This window comes from Somniosus microcephalus, chromosome 6, assembly GCF_052327205.1.
Source record: "Somniosus microcephalus isolate GS21.2 chromosome 6, FLI_Smic_1.0, whole genome shotgun sequence".
NCBI classification, from domain to species: Eukaryota; Metazoa; Chordata; class Chondrichthyes; order Squaliformes; family Somniosidae; genus Somniosus; species Somniosus microcephalus.
The window spans coordinates 96,408,823-96,432,693 of NC_140992.1; the positions used below are offsets into that span (position 1 = coordinate 96,408,823).

At 49.2% G+C, this 23,871-nt stretch overlaps 1 protein-coding gene across 1 annotated transcript in view; it reads right to left on the reverse strand.

Moving 5' to 3' along the window:
• LOC147115929 (beta-galactoside alpha-2,6-sialyltransferase 1-like) overlaps positions 1-23,871 on the reverse strand; it is a 232,320-nt gene that overhangs the window by 192,869 nt on the left and 15,580 nt on the right. Inside the window, exon 2 of the mRNA XM_085990573.1 lies at positions 13,882-13,923. The gene's annotated coding sequence lies outside the window, so the exon portion shown is untranslated. The remainder of the gene's footprint in view (positions 1-13,881; positions 13,924-23,871) is intronic.

The following is a 23,871-nucleotide window of genomic DNA, read 5'->3' on the forward strand; positions in this document are numbered from 1 at the left end:
CCTCTCGCGAACTTCACTCAAGATTTAGCGGCGGCGCAAAACTGCAGCGCCCGCTCAGCTGCGTGCGCAGATCCTGACGTCATTTCATGGTGCAACGCCCCTGGTGCGCCCCGAACTGGAACTTCAGTGGCGCCACCCTTCTGTGCGCCTGGCGCCCCCAGTGACTGGTAGAGGGGAACGGTTCCCAGTCGCTGTGGGGTGCAGGGGACGCTATTTAAAGGGGACTCCTCCTGCATTATAAGTGGCAGCCATTTTGTGGCAATCCTTCTGTGTGAGAGACGGATATTTGGAGAGAGACAAAGGGAGAGAGCTTTCTGCTTTGACTCAGCGCTCACACAGGTACTTCTGGCTTCAGGCCAGAGTTTTGCACTTGGATTTAACTTTCAGTGCCATAGCCTTGAGTCGCCACATATAATGGGGGCTGCAATGGGTGGAAACGTTGGCTTACTGCATTGCATTCAAAGGGCTCAGAGACGCCGTGAGAGAGTGCCAGTCATGGCCAGACGGAGAAGGGCCAACAGATGTCGGCACAGGAGGCCTTACCCACCCAGGGTATACCGCCAGCAGTTCTCATATCTGAACATGTCTGAGGAGCAGTGTGTTCGGAGGCTGCGATTCAGAAGGGAGGTGGTCACTGAGATCTGCCACCTGCTTCGCAGAGATCTGCAGCCACAGCTGAGGAGCAGGACGTCTCTGTCGGTGGCAGTGAAGGTGACGGTGGCTCTCAACTTCTATGCCACCGGCTCCTTCCAATCCGCTACTGGGGACATTGCCAACATCTCCCAGTTCGCGGTACATTGCTGCATCCGCCAGGTGACCAATGCCCTTTTCAGAAGGAGACGTCAGTACATCTCCTTCCCCATGACCCTGGACAAGCAGCAAGAGCGTGCAATGGGATTTGGAGGAATAGCGGGCTTCCCCATGGTCCAGGGCGCCATTGACTGCACGCATGTGGCTTTGCGGGCACCTCTACAGAATGCCGAGGATTACCGCAACCGGAAGGGCTACCATTCGCTCAACGTCCAGTTGGTGTGTGACCACAGGCAGCTCATACTAGCTGTCAATGCCCGCTTTCCAGGCAGCAGCCACGATGCCTTCATCCTGCGCCAGACTTCTGTGGCAGACATTTTCGAAGCCCAGGCTCACCCACGAGGATGGCTTCTTAGGGAAAAAGGCTGGCTTCTCGGGGACAAAGGCTATCCTTTGTGCACCTGGCTGATGACCCCGCTCCGTGCGCCCAGCACCCCTGCTGAAGAGCGATACAATGACAGCCATCAAGCAACCAGGAACATAATTGAGCACACAATCGGCGTGCTCAAGCAACGGTTCCGCTGTCTGGACCATTCTGGAGGAGCCCTACAGTACTCGCTTGAGCGAGTCTCCCATTTCGTTGTAGTGTGCTGCATGCTGCACAACCTGGCTATCCTCAGGACTCAGCCACTGCCAGCAGAGATTGGAGGACCACCAGAGGAGGAGGAGGAGGAGGAGCACCAAGACGGGAGGGAGGCACAAAGTGCAAGGGCCGTCCGTCGGCGGCTTATTGCAACTCGGTTCTAGGCCCCCTCTCAGGGAATGGCTTGTGCCAATGAAAGAACCTGAATGGAGCCGCTCCGCAAGCCCTCAGCCGGTCAAGGCAACAAATTGTTCAAAGTGCAAACATGGACAATGTGATTAAAGAACATTTTTTACTGTGCAAACTCTGTGCCCTTCCCGCATGACAAACTAATTCAGATAAACCCCCCAAAAACAGTCAGAGACATAACTGGCTCTCACAACCTTCAGAAAATGAAAAAAACAGTTAAACCAAAATGACTATGATCCTTGGCCTTCATATATAAAACAAACACAACCGTCTCGGCCTTCATATATAAAAAAAACATTCTCGGCCTTCATATATAAACACAACATTTGGCCACACCTTCTACTTTTTCCCTTGTGAGGGTGATCCGCCTCGCTTCCGCGAATGGCCCCTTCCCGCCCTGCAGCTCCTCCTCAATGGGACCCCAGTGGCTGCAGCAAGGCTGGGGGAAGGCTGCTGAGGGTCAGATGGTGAGACGCCAGATGCCCTTGGGGGACGGCCTGGACCAGCTCTGGGCCTGGAGGGACCGGCTGCTGACTGCTCCAACTCTGCTTGGGCGGCAGCAGTCTGTCCTACGGGTGGTGGCAGCTGCAGTGTAGGAGTGACAGTGTTGGCTGCAGGAATGCTGCCAACCTGACAGAGCACAGGCACTCCCTGGTCGGCTGATGCACTGGCACTCGCACGGGCCAGCACTGCAGCATGTGCAGCAATCTACTGAAATACAGACTGCTGGGCTGCTGCGGCGCGGCGAGGGCCCCGGCGATGCCTGGCCAATCCAACGAGGGTGGCAGCAGTTAGTGCCCATGTGGCCCTGATCTGTGTCTGCATCAGACCAGCCAGTGAATGCACGGCACGACTGAGCACTTGGCTGGAAGCCGCCTGTGCTGCCGCGAAGTCCTACAGACTCCTTGCCTGTGCTGCACTGAATTCTTGCAGACTCCTGGCCTGTGCTGCCCCAAATTCCTGAGCACTCCTTGCCAGTGACTCTATGGAGTCAGGCATCCTTGCCACTGCAGCCATGAGCTCAGTGTGCCTGTGCTCAGCCTGGGCACCCATTTCACCAAGGAGCCGCACCTCCTCTGCGCTCACCGTAGCAGGACTGGAGGCCGCACTCACCCTCCGGGGAGAAGGCCGCCGAGCTTCCCCACCCCTCCCGCGTTGCTGCAGCCCGCTGGTCCCCGGAGCTTCACTCTCCTCAGACCCTTCCCCCCTGCTCCCCGCCAGGGAAGACGTGTCCCCATCATGGCCATGGGCTGCCTCGGCTGAGGGTGGCACTGATGGGCCAGCTTCCTCTTCCTCCTCCTCGAATTCAGAATCACTGACAGTGGCAGCTTGAGGGCCCGCCTCCTCACCGGGCGAATCAGCATCTGAAAGCAGGGAGGCACAAGAGTTGCTTTAGAGTGAGGAGAGGGCGGCAGCGAGGGAGGCATGAGTGCTGCTATGCACTGCATTGGTTCGATAGTGGCAAAGGATGCTGGTGTGAGGCACAAGTGGAAAGAGAGAGGTCAAAAAGGTGATGACCTTACCATTGCTGTCCAGAACAGGGTCGGCATCTCCACTAGCGACGGGGCCAATCAGCTGGCCTGCCATGATGCGCTCCACACGCTGCTCCTGGTCGCTGAGCTCTTTGAGGTCAGGACGGCCTCCCCCGGTCCGTCGCTGCTGCCTGCGATTGTGGGCCAGCTTGCCCTGCAAGAGAAAGGACGGCCTCTAAGTACAGTGTCAAGCCCTGATCTTGCCTGCACTGCCTCCCATGGTGGAATAACCCTGACAGTGTCAAGCCCTGATCTTGCCTGCACTGCCTCCCATGGTGGAATAGCCCTGACAGTGTCAAGCCCTCATCTTGCCTGCACTGCCTCCCATGGTGGAATAGCCCTGACAGTGTCAAGCCCTCATCTTGCCTGCACTGCCTCCCATGGTGGAATGGCCCTGACAGTGTCAAGCCCTCATCTTGCCTGCACTGCCTCCCATGGTGGAATAGCCCTGACAGTGTGTAAAGTGCTGAATGTGCAAGTGGTTTTCATGAGAGTCCCATAGCTCTTGGATGAGGGCTGGGCATTGGGGCTTTCAGGTCCCTTTGGCCAGAAACTGAGGTGCACATGCAGGGATGAACAGGATAGTGGACAGGGTACTCACCCTGACAACCCGAGTGAGGTCGTTGAACTTTTTCCTGCATTGAAGTGCAGTCCTGGCTACCATGCTGTTGGTGGTCATCCTGTTTGCCACCTCCCTCCAGGCTTTTCGGTATTCGCTGGGAAGCGGCCTCCTCCCACTGTCAGGGAAGAGGACAGGTCGCCTGCGCTCTACTGCGCCAACCAGTAGCCTCAGGGCACCCTCGCTGAAGTGCTCCGCTCGCTCCCTAGCCTTCTGCATGGTCCTGGGCGTAGAAATGATGATCCAGCAATGGTCAGGCCTTGCTTCAGGGCTGCAGTGTGCAGGGCGTGGCAGCCAAACAAGTCCACCCTCCCCCTTTAAGAGCTGACCGGCGCCAGCGTGTCTGCCTTCAATCAGCAACTCGCCGCACCTGCGCTGTGCCCGCCCTCGGTGTTAGCGCCTCGGCTCGCTGGCTTAGCGCCTTATGATAGTCATGCATCGCCTGCTTTAGCGCAGCAGCAACCTCTTGGGGCAATGCAACTCAATTTCAGCGAAGGTGGCGCTAAGTTGCGCCGGGCGCTAAAATTAGCGAACGCCTGGCTGTAGTGCCCCAAACGTGGCGATACTGAATTTCTAGGCCTAAAGGTCATAAGCGAGATGAGCTGACATGTCACTTTCTGTTCATGTTCAACTGAGCATCGTTATTGATTGTAAAAAGAGACCAAACTTGCGAACTCTGACCTTCAATTAAAAACCCTCTGTAGCCCTGCAGATTTCAGGAAGGTGAGTGGCCCCTCATTCTAAATCAGTTGGGAGTATAGGCTAACAAAATTTAACAACATCAGGAATCAGTACGGTTGAAAAGGAAAAATGTCAGAATTCTCCCTTGAATCCAGATGTCATCAATCGAGTCTGCCCCTGTACCATTGCAAACCTATTGCTGAGATTCCCAGAAATATTTGTCTGCATTTTTACCAGATGCACTTTATCACATGGAACTTTAAGTCAAAGAAAAAGATTAAATTGAGGAAGGAAATTAGTATACAAGAGGTAACAAGCCTCCGCCATTCCTGCTCTTTCTGGCTTAGTGCTACATTGGGCAGTACGTTCATCCAATAGAAAACATTGAAAGAAAATTGTTAGGTAGCTATGGTTTACATTAAACCTGCTGGATTTATGTCACTTTTTTGGAATCATTTCTGTGCCTTCCTTTGTACATGATAGGTGAAATGGAGTGATCATGGAAATTCATTGATCTGTGGTAAACTTTGCATTAAAGTTTACCCTCTAAGAGGTACAGCAAATGAGGGAATACAAACCTTCCTTGGCAGCACTGCAGTGAGGTTTTAAATTGGGTTATTCTAGGGGCTGAGTGTGGCCAAAATCGTTCCAATATGGTTGACTTTAAAGAATAGCTCTCTTCATGATAAAATGGTTGGCTATTCTTTTGTCACTTGCTCACTAGCTCATAACATTGATAACAAATTGCATGGAAATACATCACTCTTTGATTTGTATATTATATTATTGTGACAAAAACATTTCATGGCTCTCTTAGTGCTTCTCTCTGCCTCAAATAAAAAATAGTTTGCCAAAATATTTTTATAAAGGATGTGCCCCTTTGAATTACCTGGGTTATGTCGTCATGTTGTGCAGGAACATTATCCTGAATGTCAGTAATGGTCCAATAATCGTGCAATACGGCTTTGATATGTTTTAGCCTAGTTAGCTTAGTAGCAGCATTTTGATTCAGAAGGTCGTGGGTTCAAACCCCACTCCATGACTTGAGCACATAATCTATGTTGACACTTCAGTACAGTACGGAGGGAGTGCTGCATTGTCAAAGCTGCTGGTTTTCAGATAAGACATTAAAATGAGGAAATAACAACAGAAAATGCTGGAAATACTCAGCAGGTCAGGCAGCATCCATGGAGAGAGAAACAGAGTTACCGTTTCAGGTCTGTGACCCTTTGTCAGAACTGGAAAAAGTTAGAGATGTAACAGATTGTAAGCAGGTGCAGAGGCAGGGAAAGGGGGAGAGGAGGAAAGAACAGAAGGGACGGTCTGTGATAGGGTGGAAGGCAGGAGTAGTTAAATGTTGCAAATGGGGAAGGCAGAATCATCAACAGCTGCCGCCTGAAAAAATAGGGGTAGAGGTTATGGTCTGAAACTGTTGAACTCAATGTTGAGTCCAGAAGGCTGTAAAGTGCCTAATCGAAAGATGAGGATCTGTTCCTCAAGCTTACATTGTGCTTCATTGGAACAGTGTATGAGGCCGAGGACGGAGAGGTCAGAGTGGGAGTGGAGTCATAGAGAGTCATAGAGTTATACAGCACAGAAAGAGGCCCTTCGGCCCATCGCGTCCGCGTCGGCCATCAAGCCCTGTCTAATCTAATCCCATTTTCCAGCATTTGGTCCGTAGTTTGTATGCTATGGCATTTCAAGTGCTCATCCAAATGCTTCTTGAATGTTGTGAGGGTTCCTGCCTCTACCACCCTTTCAGGCAGTGAGTTCCAGATTATAGGAGAGCGGAGAATTAAAGTGAGAAGCGTCCGAAAGCTCGGGCTCACCCTTCTGGACTGAATGGAGGTGTTCTGCAAAGCGGTCACCCAATCTGCATTTAGTCTCCCCAATGTAGAGGAGACCGCATCGTGAGCAGTGAATACAGTATACTAAATTGCAAGAAGTACAAGTTTCACCTGGAAGGAGTGTTTGGGGCCCTGTACAGTGGGAAGAGAGGAGGGTGTTGCATCTCCTGCGCTTGCCCAGGAAGGTACCGTGGGGAGTGTAGTGTATGTGCTTTAAGTCAGAACTACTTTATACAGCTCCTGTATACTGTAGTACCGGCAGTAACCACACCGGTATATAAGCTGTGCGCATGCCTCTGTACTCCAGTCTAGAGATGACCCTCCTCGAGTAAAGACCTGTTGTTTGTTTATGTACAGCATCCGTGTAATTCTTTATCCACTGAACCACGGATCTAACAGTGGCGACGAGTGTTGATGCGAATCTACCTGCAACATTAAACAAAAAAAAAACAAAAAAAATAGTTGAGTCCAGGAACACGGGCGTTGACCGCGAGCAACCGCCCAGCAGTCAGGCAGAGATCCAACTTCGCTGGGGAGGCTGTGGAGAGCCGGGCTTGGTTCCCCAGCCACAACGAGCAGTAAGAGACCGACGACAGGTCCAGAGCAGACCCTTCCCGAGCAGCGGCGGCTGGAGCCAACCGACGGCAGAGAGAGAGAGCCGGGCAGCGTCAACGGGGTAAGAAAGAGGGTGAAGAGAGCAGGGCGCAGCCGGGGATTGATCACCGAGCGGCATCGAGGAAAAATACTGCAAACCGGAGAGAGAGAGGGTAAGAAACAGCTGGGTTCTAGACTGAGTGGCGTCGACAAATATCAAGAGAAGAACACGCAGAGCACAGCCAGGGATCACGGGCTGATCAGGGTCCGTGGGGCGAAGCAAGGGGAGACGCCATTGAGCCGCGGAGAAGAAGGAAGAGCGCGGGGGACGCCATTTTGCGAAGCCGCAGCGGAGAAGACGGGCAAGCGCGGGAAGGAAGGAAAGCGCGGGAGACGCCATTTTGTGCCAGCGGAGAAGAAGGGGCAGCGCGGGAGGCGCCATTGGGGATAGTTATCGCACAACCAAGGATGCCGAAGAGTGGCAGTATCTCTACGTTCGACAATGAAGTCGAAGATTGGGCGACATATGTGGAATGTATTGAGGTGTACTGCAGGGCGAATGAAGTGCCAGATGCTAATAAAGCACTGGTTCTGTTAAATTCCATGGGTGCAAAAACTTATGGGTTACTGCGAAATCTAATAAACCCAGAGAAGCCGGTAAACAAGGATTTTGGAAGCATAGTAGAAATCCTACAGGACCACTTAAGCCCCACACCGCTGCTGATAGCAGAACGATTTAAGTTCCATAAAAGGAACCAACACAAAGACGAAAGCAATGCTGAGTACCTAACGGAACTGCGCAAGCTATCGAAATACTGCCAGTTTGGAGCGGGACTAGCAGACACATTAAGGGACAAGTTTGTGTGTGGGCTACAAAGTGAAGGAACCCAGAAACGGCTTCTATCAGAAAAGGACCTTACGCTGGACAAAGCTTTCAATATGGCAGTATCACACGAAGCAGCCGCAAGGGGCGCTGTAGAGATACGACGGAGACCGCAAGAATACGGCACCAACGAAATGACCTATGGAACAGGGAAGTGCTATCGCTGCGGCAGAACAACACATGACCAGAAAGATTGTTGGTTCAAGGACCAAGTGTGCAGACAGTGTGGGAAAGCAGGACACATAGCAAGAGTCTGCAGGCCTGGGAAGAAAACCAACAGTAAGAAATCTCCACAGGAGAAGTACAAAAAGGTACACCAGGTGATGGACAGTGGTTCAGACGAACAGAAAAGTGACACAGACTCCGGAAGCAAGGAGCTGGGTTGTCTGAAACTACATAGTGTAACTGAAATAGAGGATCACCAGACTATCTGGGTTACACTCAAGGTAGACGGAGTCCAAGTGGAAATGGAATTGGACACAGGGTCAGCTCTAACAGTCATAAATCAAAGAGACTACAAGCGGCTATTTTCACACATACCCTTGAAAGCTACAGAGATTGTCTTGAAGACGTATACGGGGCAAAAAGTCTACCCCAAAGGAAAAATAAGGGTGAAAGTGACATATAAAGGTCAGGAAATACTTAAAATGGATATATATGTATTGCCAAATGGAGGACCACCACTGCTAGGGCGTGAGTGGATCCGGAAGATACATTTAGATTGGCATTCCATACAGGCACTGAAGGTGGAGGTCAAAAAGGATGACGACGTCACACCTGGACGACTGTCAAAAATGCTAACTGATGCAAAAGAAGTGTTCCAGGAGGGACTAGGAACACTAAAAGGAATAACAGCAACAATTAAAATAGAGGATAATGCAAGCCCAAAGTTTCTGAAGGCCAGACCAGTGCCTTATGCGATCAGACCAGCGGTTGAAGCAGAGCTGGAAGGGTTGGAACGTTCAGGAGTACTGTCCAAAGTGGACTGGAGCGAGTGGGCTACACCCATCGTCCCTGTAATGAAGAGGTCGTTGAGTAATACGCCTGCGGAACCAAAGAAGGTCCGCATCTGTGGGGATTTTAAGGTGACAGTGAACCCAGTCCTTCACACGGTGCAATATCCGCTTCCACGAATTGAGGATATTTTCGCCTCGCTATCTGGTGGTAAACGCTTCACCAAAATTGATCTAGCCCAGGCGTACTTGCAAATGGAGGTAGAAGAAGCTTCGAAACATTACCTTACGATCAACACCCATAAAGGTCTCAATCAATACAACCGGCTGGTGCTTGGAGTAGCCTCGGCTCCGGCTATCTGGCAAAGGGCGATGGATCAGGTCCTGCAAGGGATTCCAGGGACCCAGTGTTATTTGGACGACATCTTGGTCACGGGCGAAAATGACGGTGATCACCTCGCTAACTTAGAGAAGGTGCTCGCCAGATTAAAGGAATATGGGCTACGAGCTAATCGCCACAAGTGCGAGTTTTTCCAGAAACAGATCTCGTATTGCGGCCACGTCATCGATGAAGAGGGGTTACATAAGTCCCCTGACAAGATTGAGGCTGTAGTCAAGGCTCCAGCACCGGAAAATGTGTCACAACTGAGGTCGTTCCTCGGGCTGGTAAACTATTACCACAAGTTCTTACCAAATTTGTCTACGGTACTACACCCGCTGAACACCCTACTGCAAACAGGGGTACCATGGGAGTGGGATGACGAACATAGACGAGCTTTCCAGAAGTGTAAAGAATTGATCACATCAAAAGAGATGTTGGCCCATTTCAACCCAGCACTACCAATTCGTTTGGCATGTGATGCATCACCCTACGGCATTGGAGCGGTGCTGTCGCACAAATTCCCAGACGGGTTGGAGAGGCCAGTAGCCTTTGCGCCTCGGTCACTGACCTCAGCCGAGCGCAACTACGCCCAGATTGACAGGGGGGCCCTCAGCCTAGTATGGGGAGTAAAAAAATTCAACCATTATCTGCATGGGCAGAAGTTCACCTTGCTGACTGACCACCAACCACTTGTCTCCATCTTTAATCCTAAGAAGGGCGTGCCAGTAATGACTGCACAGCGGTTACAAAGATGGTCCCTGTTTCTAGGGGCGAATCAATATGAAATAGAATATAAAGGCACGAAACAGCATGGGAACGCTGATGGGCTATTGCGCCTGCCACTGCCTACGGTGGAGGAAGCACCAGCAGTGGACCCTATCGAGATATTTTATTCGTCGATAATTGAACGATTGCCAGTAACAAACGCGGATATAGAGAAGGAGACCCGCAATGATCCGACGCTGTCATGGGTATATGAATTGACGGTGAGGGGATGGCCAACACATGGCGACTCACTGTTGCCAGCATTCTCATCCAGAAGAGAACAGCTGTCAGTATGCCAGGGGACAGTGATGTGTGGGTCCAGAGTGGTGATTCCACCCAAGTTAAGGGAGAGAGTGCTAAAGGAGCTACATGAAGGTCATCTGGGGGGAGTGAAAATGAAAAGCCTTGCTAGGGCTTATGTGTGGTGGCCGGGAATCGATTAAGAAATCGAAGACCTAACTAAGAGCTGTTTAGGATGCCAGAAGGTCCAAAATGCACCACCACATGCCCCTCTACACCCATGGGAGTGGCCCCCCTCTCCATGGCAACGGGTGCACATTGATTTTGCTGGTCCATTCATGGACTCAATGTTCTTAATAGCAGTGGATGCTCATTCAAAGTGGCCTGAGGTGATAAAGATGTCTTCAACCACTGCAGAGAAAACGATTGCAGTCCTATGGACCATATTTGCCAGAAACGGTTTGCCAGAGCAGATCTGCTCTGATAATGGACCACAGTTTGTGTCCGACGAGTTCCAAAAATCCATGAAAAGGAATGGGGTAAGGCATTACACATCCGGCCCGTATCATCCAGCCACCAATGGATTGGCTGAGAGGTTCGTACAAACCTTTTAGAAGGCGATAAAGGCCATGTGCGACGAGGAAATTCCACTACAGCATAAGATGGACAATTTCTTATTAGCCTACCGAAACGTGACACATGCAGTTACCAACCAGACCCCGGCCATGATGTTCTTTAACCGAAGGTTGAGATCTCGTCTGGACTTGCTCAGACCAAATGTGCGAAGAAATGTTGAGGACAAACAATTCCAGCACATCAACGAGAAGCTGACAAGGAGCTTCAATGTAAGTCAACCAGTCTTGGCCCGTGACTATCGAACAGAGAAGTGGCAACCCGGAACGATATGTACAAGGCAGGGGCCATTAATGTACACAGTGGATGTCGGGGAGAACATTGTGAGACGCCACGTCGATCAGATCTTAGCGTCACAGGAAGGCGTTAACCCCATGTCTCGAGTGCCTGGGGATGAACCCGACATACCGGTCGCATCTAGTTCAGACCCAGTAGCAGTGGAACCTGATGAACTACCCGATGAAAAGGGGTCAGAATCGCCTCTGCACCAAGAACAAGAAAGGGTCAGGAAGCCGCTCCAAAGACTGAATCTATAAATGGACTTTTTGTTATTGAATATACATGTAAAAATGTAATTGTTATTTGAATATGAAGGGGGTATTATTAATCTAAAAAGGGAGGAATTGTAGTGTATGTGCTTTAAGTCAGAACTACTTTTTACAGCTCCTGTATACTGTAGTACCAGCAGTAACCACACCGATATATAAGCTGTGCGCATGCCTCTGTACTCCAGTCTAGAGATGACCCTCCTCCAGTAAAGACCTGTTGTTTGTTTATGTACAGCATCCGTGTAATTCTTTATCCACTGAACCACGGATCTAACAGGGAGGGCAGGGGCTGTTGGGGGTGATTGAGGAGTGGACCAGGGTGTTGCAGAGGGAGCGGTCCCTTCGGAATGCTGAAAGGGGAGGGGAGGGGAAGATGTGTTTGGTGATGGGATCACGCTGGACGTGGCGGAAATGGCAGAGGACGATCCGTTGAATGTGGAGGCTGGTGGGGTGAAAGGTGAGGACAAGGGGAACTCTATCGTGGCTCTGGGAGGGAGAGGAAGGGGTGAGAGCAGAAGTGCGGGAAATGGAACAGACACAGTCGAGGGCCACATCAACCACAGTAGAGAGGAATCCTCGGTTGAGGAAAAAGGAAGATCTGGAAAAAGTCTGCAGCTGCTTAAAATCTGTTAAATCTAACTTTTTCCATTTCTGACGAAGGGTCACAGACCTGAGAGATTAACTCTGTTTCTCTCTCCGCGGATGCTGCCTGAGCTGCTGAGTGTTTCCAGCATTTTCTGTTGTTATTTCCTCATTTTAATGTCTTATCTGAAAAATAGCACCTCTGACAATGCAGTACTCCCTCCATACTGTACTGAAGTGTCGACATAGATTATGTGCTCACTGTCCAGGGCCCCAAACATTAAAATGAGGCCCTGTCTACTTGTTCACGTAGACATGAAAGATCGCATGGCACAATTTGAAGCAAGACAGGGAAGCTCTCCTGATTTCTTAATCAACATATCCCTGAACAAATTGGACCAAAAAACAGATTAACTGGTAATTTATCTCATTTGCTGCTTACGGGATCTAGGTGTGGACAAATTGGCTGCCTCGTTTTCCTACATAACAATAATCACTACGTTTCAGTAGCAATTTATTGATTGTGAAGCATGTTGGGAAGTCCTGATGCTATTTAAATACACATCCTTTTAGTGCATGGATTGTGGTGTGCAACCACACAAGAATGTTAACCACCCCATGATATTGTTATTACTGATTCAATAAACTATAGAAGCAATATTTGTTTAGGTACCCAAATAACTTGGATTTTAAATAATTAAGATATTGTATAATTAGCTTTGTATCAATAACATTTTTAAAAAGAGCAGAGGAACTCAAAAATATTGCATGATTCAATAGAAACAGCAGAAAAAAAAACATTAGCTACCATAATTAGACAGCCAAAGAGCAATTAGTTGGGATGATTGGATCGCACCTGGGGTCACCAGCATTATATTTGTTATGTTTCAACTCAAAACATTAAAGAAAAAGAAAATCAGTGTAAAAATCTGTGAAAAATCCCCAGAGCTTTCCCATTAACTAACTGCTTTAATGGTCTTCATCTTGTACTTTCCTTCCTGGTTCTCCTTCCTCTTCCTTTCAAAACAAAAATAGTGTAAATAGCCAAATGATGTGTAATGGGTGTTTAGCTTGGGTTATAACAAAGCTGCAGTCAGCTGCTGAAACCTAAGGTTGTACTGATCTGAGACTGGTTTGTTTGTGGTCACATAGGTAATGGGGAAGGGAATCTATTTGAGATTTTGTGCAGTTAATACATTTCTGGCCAGCCTTTTATGGCAGCTTCTGTGCAAGAGTTTCATCGTACCAGTCAATCTTATGGAAATTTGGTTTAAAGCAATGTTGGTAGGAAATCCCATTCTTTCTGACAGAATTACACAACGTACCCAAATACCCGCCTATATACAGTGAGTGTTAGAAATCAGGGACATTCCAGTAGCCTTCCTGGAAATGGCTGGTAGAGGGGAACTGAGTTCCCTTTTGGTAGCTGCAACAAGAAGTGATTAAATGGGTATTGCACATAGTGCTCCTCTTCGCTTGAGTCTTTAGCAGTTGGAAGAAGCGATGTGAGGGAGATTTGCTTGTGCCAGAAGCAGATTGCCCGCACCTAGAATTACCCATGTAGCCATGCTTTCAGACCCAAGGATAGCTACCTGGGATGGTCTGAAGAGAACTGCTTTCAGAAGCCTAGGGCTCGATTTTAATAGCCCTGAGGAGGCGGGTCGGCAGCGAAAATCAGAAAAAATAGCTTCAGACACCCAACCCGCCTCCATCCCGCCCCCACGTGATTTTCGTAAGTGTCTGTTTAGCTGCTCCCAAACTGACCCGACTCCAACCGGTGGGACAGATCGTTAAGGCAGCTAACATCCTGTTAACTGCCTTGCTAATCCTATTTTGAAAGGGGGTTCCCATTTTTGTGCTTCTGGCTCCTGTTTCCCATCTTGTCAGAAACAGGCCAGCTGCAAGGAGATGAGTTGCTGGAGGACATGATTTGTAGTAATTGGTGCAGCACTTTAAAAGCGCTCCTGAAACATGGCTGACATTCAAATGCAACAACCTAGTTGTTGGAGGTTTGGGATAAGATTTTGCAAACCTACTGACCTTGACTGTTCAAGCTGACAGCCATCTGCAGTGTTCCAGCACCTTTAAGAGAAAAAAGCATTAATTTTACTAAGCCAATGATTGGAACACATCTGGCATATTTTTCATTTCTTAGTCACATACTAAAGTGATAGATAAAAAATAATAAATGTGTTTCTGGAATAATATGACCAGCAATTTCATTCAAAACATTGTTTTCAGACCAGCCGTTGTCAACTCCCTTTCTAGATAATACAGCACCAAGCCATCCCATCTACATTTTTTGCAAAGGTGACATGGCCCCTTTAAATTTTTACTCAAACAACGCATCATCAGATGCAAGAAACTGACATGCTCCAAGCAATTGCCTGGAGGGACCCACACTTCGGCCGTAACGAGACCAATCAAGCAAAAATCGGAACTGCGGGCCGGCGGCATCCGGGAGTGGGTCCAAAAGCTGCCGACCAGCTGACCCGCCCCCATCCCGCCTCCAGAATTAAATTTGCGGCCCTAGTTTCACCAAAGAAGTATTTAACGACTTTAAACCATTTATGTCTCTAACTTTTTCTAAGCATGTTTCAAGGGGACATCTGCTACATTAATCAATATGCAAATACATCAGGCAGGCAATACTTTATTCACAAGAAAAATTGCCTTAGTCTTTTTCCTAATGTAAAAGCAACAACAGAATGAGAGGATGCTGCATGTTTTTCATATGGCAGAATTCCCCAAGTTCAGAGGCGAGTTGATGAAACCCATTTAGCCTTCCAGACCCCTAGGCATAATGCCGTGGCATTCATGCAACACAAGAAATAAGCTCAATGTTGTATGCTGCATGGTCCACAGCTTTGCTATCCAAAGAGGCCTAACGATGAAAGAAATGGAGGAGGAAGCCATAGCAGGATAATGGCAATGGTCCAAGGAATATTGCTACTGAAACATCTTTACAGTCTGCAAGGGTAGCACATCAACATCTCGTAGGAGGCGGCATTCACCCAGTGCCTGAGCCATCCATTTAATTAACCACCTGTACTGTCCTCTGCACAACCTCCCTATTATGAATGTTCATCATATGGCCTGCTGCTACCATATTCTGCAAGATCAGAAATGGCAGCTCCCCTTGCAGCAATTACTTGCATGCACAACCCTAAAACCCCTTCCTCACCTTAATAGACTCATGCCCTCACATCTCTTACTTCAGTTCTTCCCTGCCATTTGGCACACACTCCTCAATTGCTAGCCTTAGCCTCATTCTCTCTTCCTACAGGCCAAATTGGTGTAGAATGTCCATGAGAGGCAAGCCACTGGACATGGCTTTGCAGCATTAAATATCTCCCCTTTTTAAAAAAGACCATGGGGCAGAGGCACTCAGCTCTTACCATGGAACTCGAGGGGAGGCACTCAGCTCTTACCATGGTGCATGGTGAGGTTGGTCTACACCTACACTGTTGCCCTGTTATCATTGTGAAGCATCACAACCACCGATCCACCCTTATCTGACGCCTTAATTCCAAGAGATAATGATCACCTATTCTTAGCTTCCATCCAACTTTCTTGCAGATCCACCACAGCAAGGGGCGGTGCAGGAGGAAGCTATTGATGATAATAAAGGTGATGAGGATGATGAGGACCAGGACACCCAGCAGTCGCAACTACATGATACTGCCTTCTCACAGGGCAGTAGCACATGCCAGGCCTCCAGCCTTCCTTCTCAGAGCACCACACCAGTGGAACATGGGAGATGCCAGCAGGTTACAGAGGATCACCCTTCAGCGATGCTGCAGCTCCATCCTAGGAACAAGCTGCCATGTAACAAGAGCCATTTCAGTCTCATCATCATGATGTACAGCATAAGGAGTCCACCACCTCCTGTGATCCAGGCCCTTGAGTGGCACTTAGAAGAAGCACTAGAGTAGGTGATAGAAAGGCAGGTGTAGGCACCCAGGAGAAGCAGGGCATTAGGAATGAGTAGGGTTTGTTTGCACTTTGTAATGATTGTATTACAATAGACTGTACTGACAAAGCACTTTGTTATTCATGGAGATTACAGTCATGCAGGAAAGGTGCACTCATTTGGTGCTGATGATGCAGAGAACTCCCTTGGCTGCATGAAATCACCCTGTGTCAGACATTGAGGGCGGTGGTCACCTTCATAACCACTGAGAGGGCAGTCTGAACAGATGTGAATGGCTGCAATTCTTCATGAAGCAAGTCACAGAGATGCCTTGGTGCCTCTTTGTACAGCTCCTCAAAGAGGTCTAGATATGAAAAACTTGACTTTTGATCCTATTCGCAGCTATCAAAGCTGCCTCCTTGAATGTAAAATCTCTCCCTTTGATGGGAGAGCCATGGTAACTAAATAGTAAGTACAGCTAAGATCCCTGCTGCGCACCTCCGAATTTAAAAAATCATTCAAACATTAAAGATGCAAGCCTCTCTAGGATGTATTAGATGACTTCCCATTGTTTTAACCTGAGCTGGTTTGTGAGAATATGCAATTCTGAGATGGCTGATTCATCTAGTATCTCAACTTATTTGTCCTAAACAACATAGCTTGTATCTCCCTGGGAGTTAGCCCTTTGTAAAATGAATCTAACTTCATAGCAGCATCATAATGTAAATTATGACTTCCAGGCCAAATCGGCAAAAATCTTGAAATATTACACACTTCCCACACCACCCACCACCCCACCTCCTGCAAGCTGGTTCCACCACATCTGCTGCTACAGTGGCTGCCGCATTCTGACCCACTATATCCGTTACCGAAGACTCAAGGCGTAAAATTCAGATCCGTAGCGCCTGACTTCTGGGTGCTACGAGAGTCCTTAGAGGTCCACAGTGGTTTCTACGGCGCGCACACACAATGCTGGTACAAGGCGCGCTTTTTTAAAATTAGTTTTTATGTGATGTGGGTGTCGCTGGCAAGGCCAGCATTTATTGCCCATCCCTAATTGCCCTTGAGAAGATGGTGGTGAGCCGCCTTCTTGAACCGCTGCAGTCCGTGTGGTGAAGGTACTCCCACAGTGCTGTTAGGTAGGGAGTTCCAGGATTTTAACCCAGCGACAATGAAGGAACGGCGATATACTTCTAAGTCAGGATGATGCGTGACTTGGAAGGGAACTTGGAGCTGGTGGTGTTCCCATGCGCCTGCTGCCCTTGTCCTTCTAGGTGGAAGAGGTCGCGGGTTTGGGAGGTGCTGCCGAAGAAGCCTTGGCGAGTTGCTGCAGTGCATCACACTACAGCCACGGTACGCCGGTGGTGGAGGGAGTGAATGTTTAAGGTGGTGGATGAGGTGCCAATTAAGCGGGCTGTTTTGTCCTGGATGGTGTCGAGCTTCTTGAGTGTTGTTGGAGGTGCACTCATCCAGGCAAGTGGAGAGTATTCCATCACACTCCTTACTTGTGCCTTATAGATGGTAGAAAGGCTTTGGGGAGTCAGGAGGTGAGACACTCGCCACAAAATACCTCGTCTCTGACCTGTTCTTGTTGCCACAGTATTTATGTGACAGGTCCAGTCAAGTTTCTGGTCAATGGTGACCCCCAGGATGTTGATGGTGGGGGATTCGGTGATGGTAAAGCCATTGAATGTCAAGGGACTGTGTTCAGACTCTCGCTTGTTGGAGATAGTCATTGCCTGGCACTTCTGTGGTGCGAATGTTACCTGCCACTTATCAGCCCAAGCCTGAACGTCGTCCAGATCTTGTTGCATGCGCTGCTTCATTATCTGAGGAGTTGTGAATGGCACTGAACACTGCAGTCATCAGCAAAAATCTCCATTTCTGACCTTATGTTGGAGGGAAGGTCATTAATGAAGCAGCTGAAGATGCAGCCTAGGACACTGCCCTGAGGAACTCCTGCATTGATGTCCTGGGGCTGTGATGATTGACCGCCAACCACCACAACCATCTTCCTTTGTGCTAGGTATGACTCCAGCCAGTAGAGATTTTTCCCCCCGATTCCCATTGACTTCAGTTTTACTAGGGCTCCTTCATGCCACACTCGGTCAAATGCTGCCTTGATGCTAAGGACAGTCATTCTCACCTCACTTCTGGAATTCAGCTCCTTTGTCCATTTCTGGACCAAAGCTGTAATGAGGTTGGCAGCCGAGTGGTCCTGGCGGAACCCAAACTGAGCATCAGTGAGCAGTTTATTGGTGAGTAAGTGCCGTATGTGGAGTGAATCGAATTGGCTGAAGACTGGCTTCTGTGATGGTGGGGCCCTCAGGAAGATGCCGATATGGATCATCCACTCGGCACTTCTGGCTGAAGATGGTTGCAAACGCTTCAGCCTTGTCTTTTGCACTCACGTGCTGGGCTCCACCATCATTGAGAATGGGGATATTCATGGAGCCTCCTCCTCCCGTTAGTTGTTTAATGGTCCACCACCATTCATGACTGGATGTGGCAGGACTGCAGAGCTTTGATCTGATCCGTTGATTGTGGGATCGCTTAGCCCTGTCTATAGCATGCTGCTTCTGCTTTTTAGTATGCATGTAGTCCTGTGTTGCAGCTTCCCCAGGTTGGCACCTCATTTTTAGGTATGCCTGGTGCTGCTCCTGGCATGCTCTTCTACACTCCTTATTGAACCAGGGTTGGTCCCCTGGGTTGATGGTAATGGTAGAGTGAGGGATATGCCAGGCCATGAGGTTACAGATTGTGGTGGAATACAATTCTGCTGCTGCTGATGGCCCACAGCACCTCATGGTGAAGGGATAATTCCTAGTCCTAGCTCTTTTCGGGCTACCCCGGATCAGGCGTATTCCCCAGACGTTCACCTTCAACTAAAGTTAGAGATAGCCGAATTCTATAAGACGCTTAATTGGGTCTAAAGGTCCAGGCTATCTCTCCCTAAAGGAAAGGAATGACTTAAAGATGGTACCATCCTCCAGAAAGCACTTTTAATAAGTTTAACTAGAATGTAACCTTCCAGATATTATGAGGGTCCGGAATACTCCCCCAGAACTCTGCAACTCCTCACCAAAGAGAGTACAGGAGACTTTGGTTTATCCGGAGGTTGTATGTCCGGAAACCTCGATCTACCGGCAGAAATCAGGAGCCGTTTTGTTAGGTTTTTTTTCTTCTCGTGGCTTTTTTTTCCCAACAGTCAGGCTTTGGAAAGTCTCTCTGAAGCTGTTGCTAAGCTACAGAGACACTTCCAAGGTACTGGCCGACTGTTTGAAGCTGTTGCTAAGCAACAGTGTTTGTTGTCAGATATGGAGATGAAAACCTCCGTATGCTTCAACATTAACTTTGTATGTCCGGCAGTTTTGATAGATCGGCAACAGCTTGGTCCCGTCGGTGCCAGATATAACAAAGTTTCCTGTATAGTGATTGAGTTTGCGAGTTTGATACAGAAATACTGTGTGAGACAATTCTAAAAATATATAGATTTATTAAAGAACCGACATATAGTTAACAGCTGGTGATTTCAGTCGCAACATTAACAGTTCAAAATACAAATAGCTTACATTTCTTATTCTCAGAGATCCTTATTCTCAAATCTTAACTTCGTTACATTTTTACATTTCTTATTATTTCTAATCCAGGATATCCACCAAAATCAAATAAAAGCACCTTTTTGATCCCCAAGACTCAAAGTGTTAAAAACTTACAGAACCTGCCTCTGAAGTTGAGAATCGCTTGCCTCTTCCAGCGACTTCTGACTTTCTATCTGAAAGTTCTATATTTTATACCCTTTTTGAGTGGTATATCCTTTGAAGTTTTCTGCTGATGTAAGCTAATTGTCTCCAGTCATTTCTTCTGTTGACTTCTTTCTAATCTTACTGTCAGTTCAGCTGTTAACTTGCCGAGTCCTGTCTCTACCTTTAGGTGTTCAAATTTTATCATAAAAAATGGTTATGACTGATGTATCTATTTGATGCCATTCTTGCGAAGGCGTTCCATTCAATTTTTAAATCACCTCAGCTGTTTATAAGCAGACGTCGTGTCTCCTAACTGTTCCATTTTCAACACAAACACAATGGCCTTGATTTTAACTGAGCTGTGGAGGCGGGCTTGGAGGCGTGCGGGGGATTAAAATCGCAAAAACTGGCAGGCAGGACCCCCCTCGCCAGGTTCCCGACTCCGAGCCATTTTTACTCAGGCGTGTCTGATGGTCCCGCATCCAATAGGCGGGACTGGTCTTTAAGGCCCTTGATCACCACTAAATGGCCTCTATAATGCCATTTTAACAGTCCCTTGCACTTTTAATCCTTTTCCCGCGTAAAACACGCCTGGTGGGAATCACGACTGTGAAACCTGGCAGGAGCACTATTGGCTTGCTGACTATCAGCTGCAGGTCAACCATTAAAGAGGAGATTTGATCAGCCATCATTTGCAGGTGGCAGGATTTTTTGTCTCAGGCCTTGGGCAACTTTTACCAGGCTTAACCACACCTGTGGAAGGTTGGAACCTCACACACATCTCCAGTGTGAACTCCTGGGAAACCCTTCTTGCCACCTTCACTCAGCGCTTCCTCAACGGAGGCATATGCCAGAAGCATGGGAGCCATTTTTTTCCTTCCATTCTGGGCATTAGAGGAGCTTGAGCACCAGGCGTGGCAGCAGCAGAACCAGGAACAACAGCAGCACCAGCAACAGCAGCAGCAGCAGGAGCACCAGACTGCTGCTCACCCACCTGAGGCAGCACAGGCCAGAAGGGGCCAGCGCCTGGAAGCCCGTCGATGCAGGAGATACCCCCCAAATGAGGTCTACAGACACAGGGTCAGCTACCTCAACATGACTAAGCAGCAGTGCCAAAGGCGGATCTGACTTTCACGAGATGTAGTGACTGACATCTGCGCAATGCTACAGCAAGACCTGCTGCCCAGGGAACCAGGTTGACAGTCCTTACCAGTGGCCATCAAAGTCACCACCGCACTCAACTTTTTTGCCTCAGGCTCATTCCAGGGATCGTCAGCAGACATCAGCGGCATTTCCCAGGTGGCCGCACACACTTGCATCACGCAGGTAACCGATGCCCTCTTTGCCCTCGCGCACAATCACATCCATTTCACCAAGGATCGCGTAAGTGTCACGGCGCGAGCGGCTGGATTAGCTCATCTGGCAGACTTTCCAAGGGTGCAGGGCATCGTTGACTGCACACATGTGGCCCTTAGGGCACCCCATCGCAATCCAGGTATTTTTGTCAACCGCAAGGGCTTCCACTCCCTTAACGTTCAGCTGGTGTGTGACCACAAGAAGGAAATTTTGCATGTTTGTGTCATGTACCCTGGCAGTTGCCATGACTCCTTCATACTACGCCAGTCAAGTGTGCCTCCGCTATTCAGGCTGCCAGACCAACTTCACGGATGGCTACTTGGAGACAAGGGCTATAACCTGAGGACTTGGCTAAGGATGCCATTGAGGAGGCCAGCCATTGAAGCTGAGGAGCGCTACAACTCCAGCCACATTTCCACCAGATCCATTATAGAGCAAACCATCGGTTTGCTGAAGATGCGCTTCAGATGCCTGGATAGATCAGGTGGAGCCCTACAGTACTCAGCAGCCAGGGTCTCCAGAATCGTCGTGGTTTGCTGTGCACTTCACAACATGGCACAGTGTCATGGCTTGCAGATTCCTGAGGACCAAGTGGCTCCTCACATACCCTCCTCAGATGATGATGATGATGATGAGGAGGCGAAAAAGACCATCCTGCAGAGGACCAACAACCAGCGGCAGCATTACGCCAGAACATTGCTGCCCGGGATGCAAGGAATGCACTCATCCTGGCCAGATTTGCTTAGCCTAGTCAATCAAGCACTTTTGCCTCGCAGCTTCTTACCTGAGCATCGACAATGGCCAAGACCCAGTGGATTCCTAGCTATTTGTCCAGCATACTGACAATTGCAAGTAATCCTAAGCCCTCAATGTGAAAGTCCAATTCGCAAAATGACACACGCCACAAATGCAGCAGTAGCCACCAGACCTTTTATTGACAAAATTCGCCTGATGGCTTTTTTTAACAATACATAAAATTTCACCCAAGTGACTACCCTTGTGACTACTTGTGCTTTATTTTCCTCTTATGCGTGCTCCTACGTCGTGGTTCCCCTGTGGCTTCAGCAGATGTGGAGGCCCCTTGCTCACTTTCCTGCTGCTCCTGTCTTGACACCTTTGGCGGGCGTCCTCTGGGGTGGCGAACCTGTGAGGACTCGTCCACAGTCTGTTGCTCCTGCGGCTGTGCAGGGGTTGAGACGTCTATCTCACTTGGGTGTGGACTCTAGTGGGGCTCTGACCAAGGGCTCTGCAGTGGCATGGAAGTGTGAGCGCCTGGAGAGGAACCCCCACTTCCTTGAGGTCTGCCACCAACCTCCCTCTCATGGGTCAGCTCCCCCTCCGCACCGGCAAGTGGCTGGAGAGCACCTTGCTGCACATCAGGGGGGCCATGGGGACCCGTATCTGCAATGGCAGTCCTACTCAGAAGGTCTTCCATGAAAGTCTGGTTTCTCTGTTCAATAGATGCCCATCGCTCCTCAAGAGATGTCATTCTATTCTGAACACTCACCATGTTTTCCATACCCTGGCGACTAACCTCCTCCATGGCCGTAGCCCTCCTCTTCTCTACCATAGCCAGCCTTACCACGGAGGCAGCAATCATTTCCACGTAGGTAGCCATCCTTTCCGTGTTGATGCGTTCATGCGCCAATGACTCCACAAAGGCTCTGCTCATGTTCGCTATGGACTCCTCCATTCGCTCCACACTCGCAGCGACCCTAGAGACAAAACCTGCCAGAGACTCCTGCATCTGTGCATGGAGTTCCATCACCTCTGATCTTATGGATGGACCCAGAGGCAGAGGGTCGACATGCAGCTGAGCCGAGCTGGCAGAGTCCTGCGCCCTTCAACGAGGACTCTCCACTGCTGTCCCTGTCTCCACAATCTGCTGATGCTCACTTATGAGCTGTGATACACCAGATGACAACACTACTCTATGTCCCGAAGGTCCCACCGAGTTGCGAGTGCCTGCGCTGGTGCTGGGTGTGCTTATTTCTGCTGACGCTGCGCCCTCAGATTCCTCTGAGGAGTCTGGAAGCTCAGGCTCTTCCTCCTGGACAGTGGGGACGGGGGCTCTCGATGGTCCTGTGGGGGAGTAAAGGAAAGAGTCAGAGATGTGAGGTCAAGGTTACATGCACATTGCATATTGCAGATGATCATAAGTCCATCTGGTATAGCTTCAGAATCATTATCAGCGACTCATGCAATGTCAATAAGAGAGTTGGAAAACTATTCTGTCACCAGCTTGCTGTGATGCACCCGTCTGTCCGTCCCCAACGTGTGCATCTTTTTCAACCCCGGCAATTTCCACGACAGCTTCCTCTCAGGGGGTGAGCTGGGCTAATGATGGTGAGCCTCCTCCTGTCCTGGCTCTTTCCCTTTTATTGTGAGCTCTCTTTTCCTGCAATGAGGGAGACAAGTGGAGGTTGAGTGAGAATGAAGGAGTGAGTGTAGAGATTGCATAGCATAGATACTTAGAAGGAGTCAAAGATGGAGTGAGGTTGCAAGACCAAAGATGGAGTGAGGTTGCAAGACCAAGGGCCCTCCCTGTGTGTTGTCAGTTGTGTTCAAAGCATCAGAGTGATAGGGAGTGTGAGGGCTGCATGTTGGAATAGTTATGTGAATGTGAGCATAGAGAGAGAGGGAATGGGTAAGGGTGCATGGATGTGAGTGTCAAGTGGGATGTTGAGGAAGAGATTGCTGAAGCTGAGTGCTGGTGAGGAAAGGCAATGGGGATCAGATTGAGGGTGATGAGAACTTCATACTTACTTTTCCAGTGCGTTGAAGGTCATGGAATCTTTTCCTGCACTGCATCCAGGTGCGCCGTGTGACCCCCAAGGAGTTGACCTCCCCAGCCACCTGTATCCACAGAGCCTTGGTCTGACTGGGAGGCCTCTTCCTCCCCAATGAAGGGAACAGGACCTCCCTGTGGGCCCTAGCCCCATCCACCAATGCCTGTAGTGCTGCCTTGTCAAACTTAGGAGCTGCTCTTGGCCTCCCGCTGGCCACTGTTCCTGC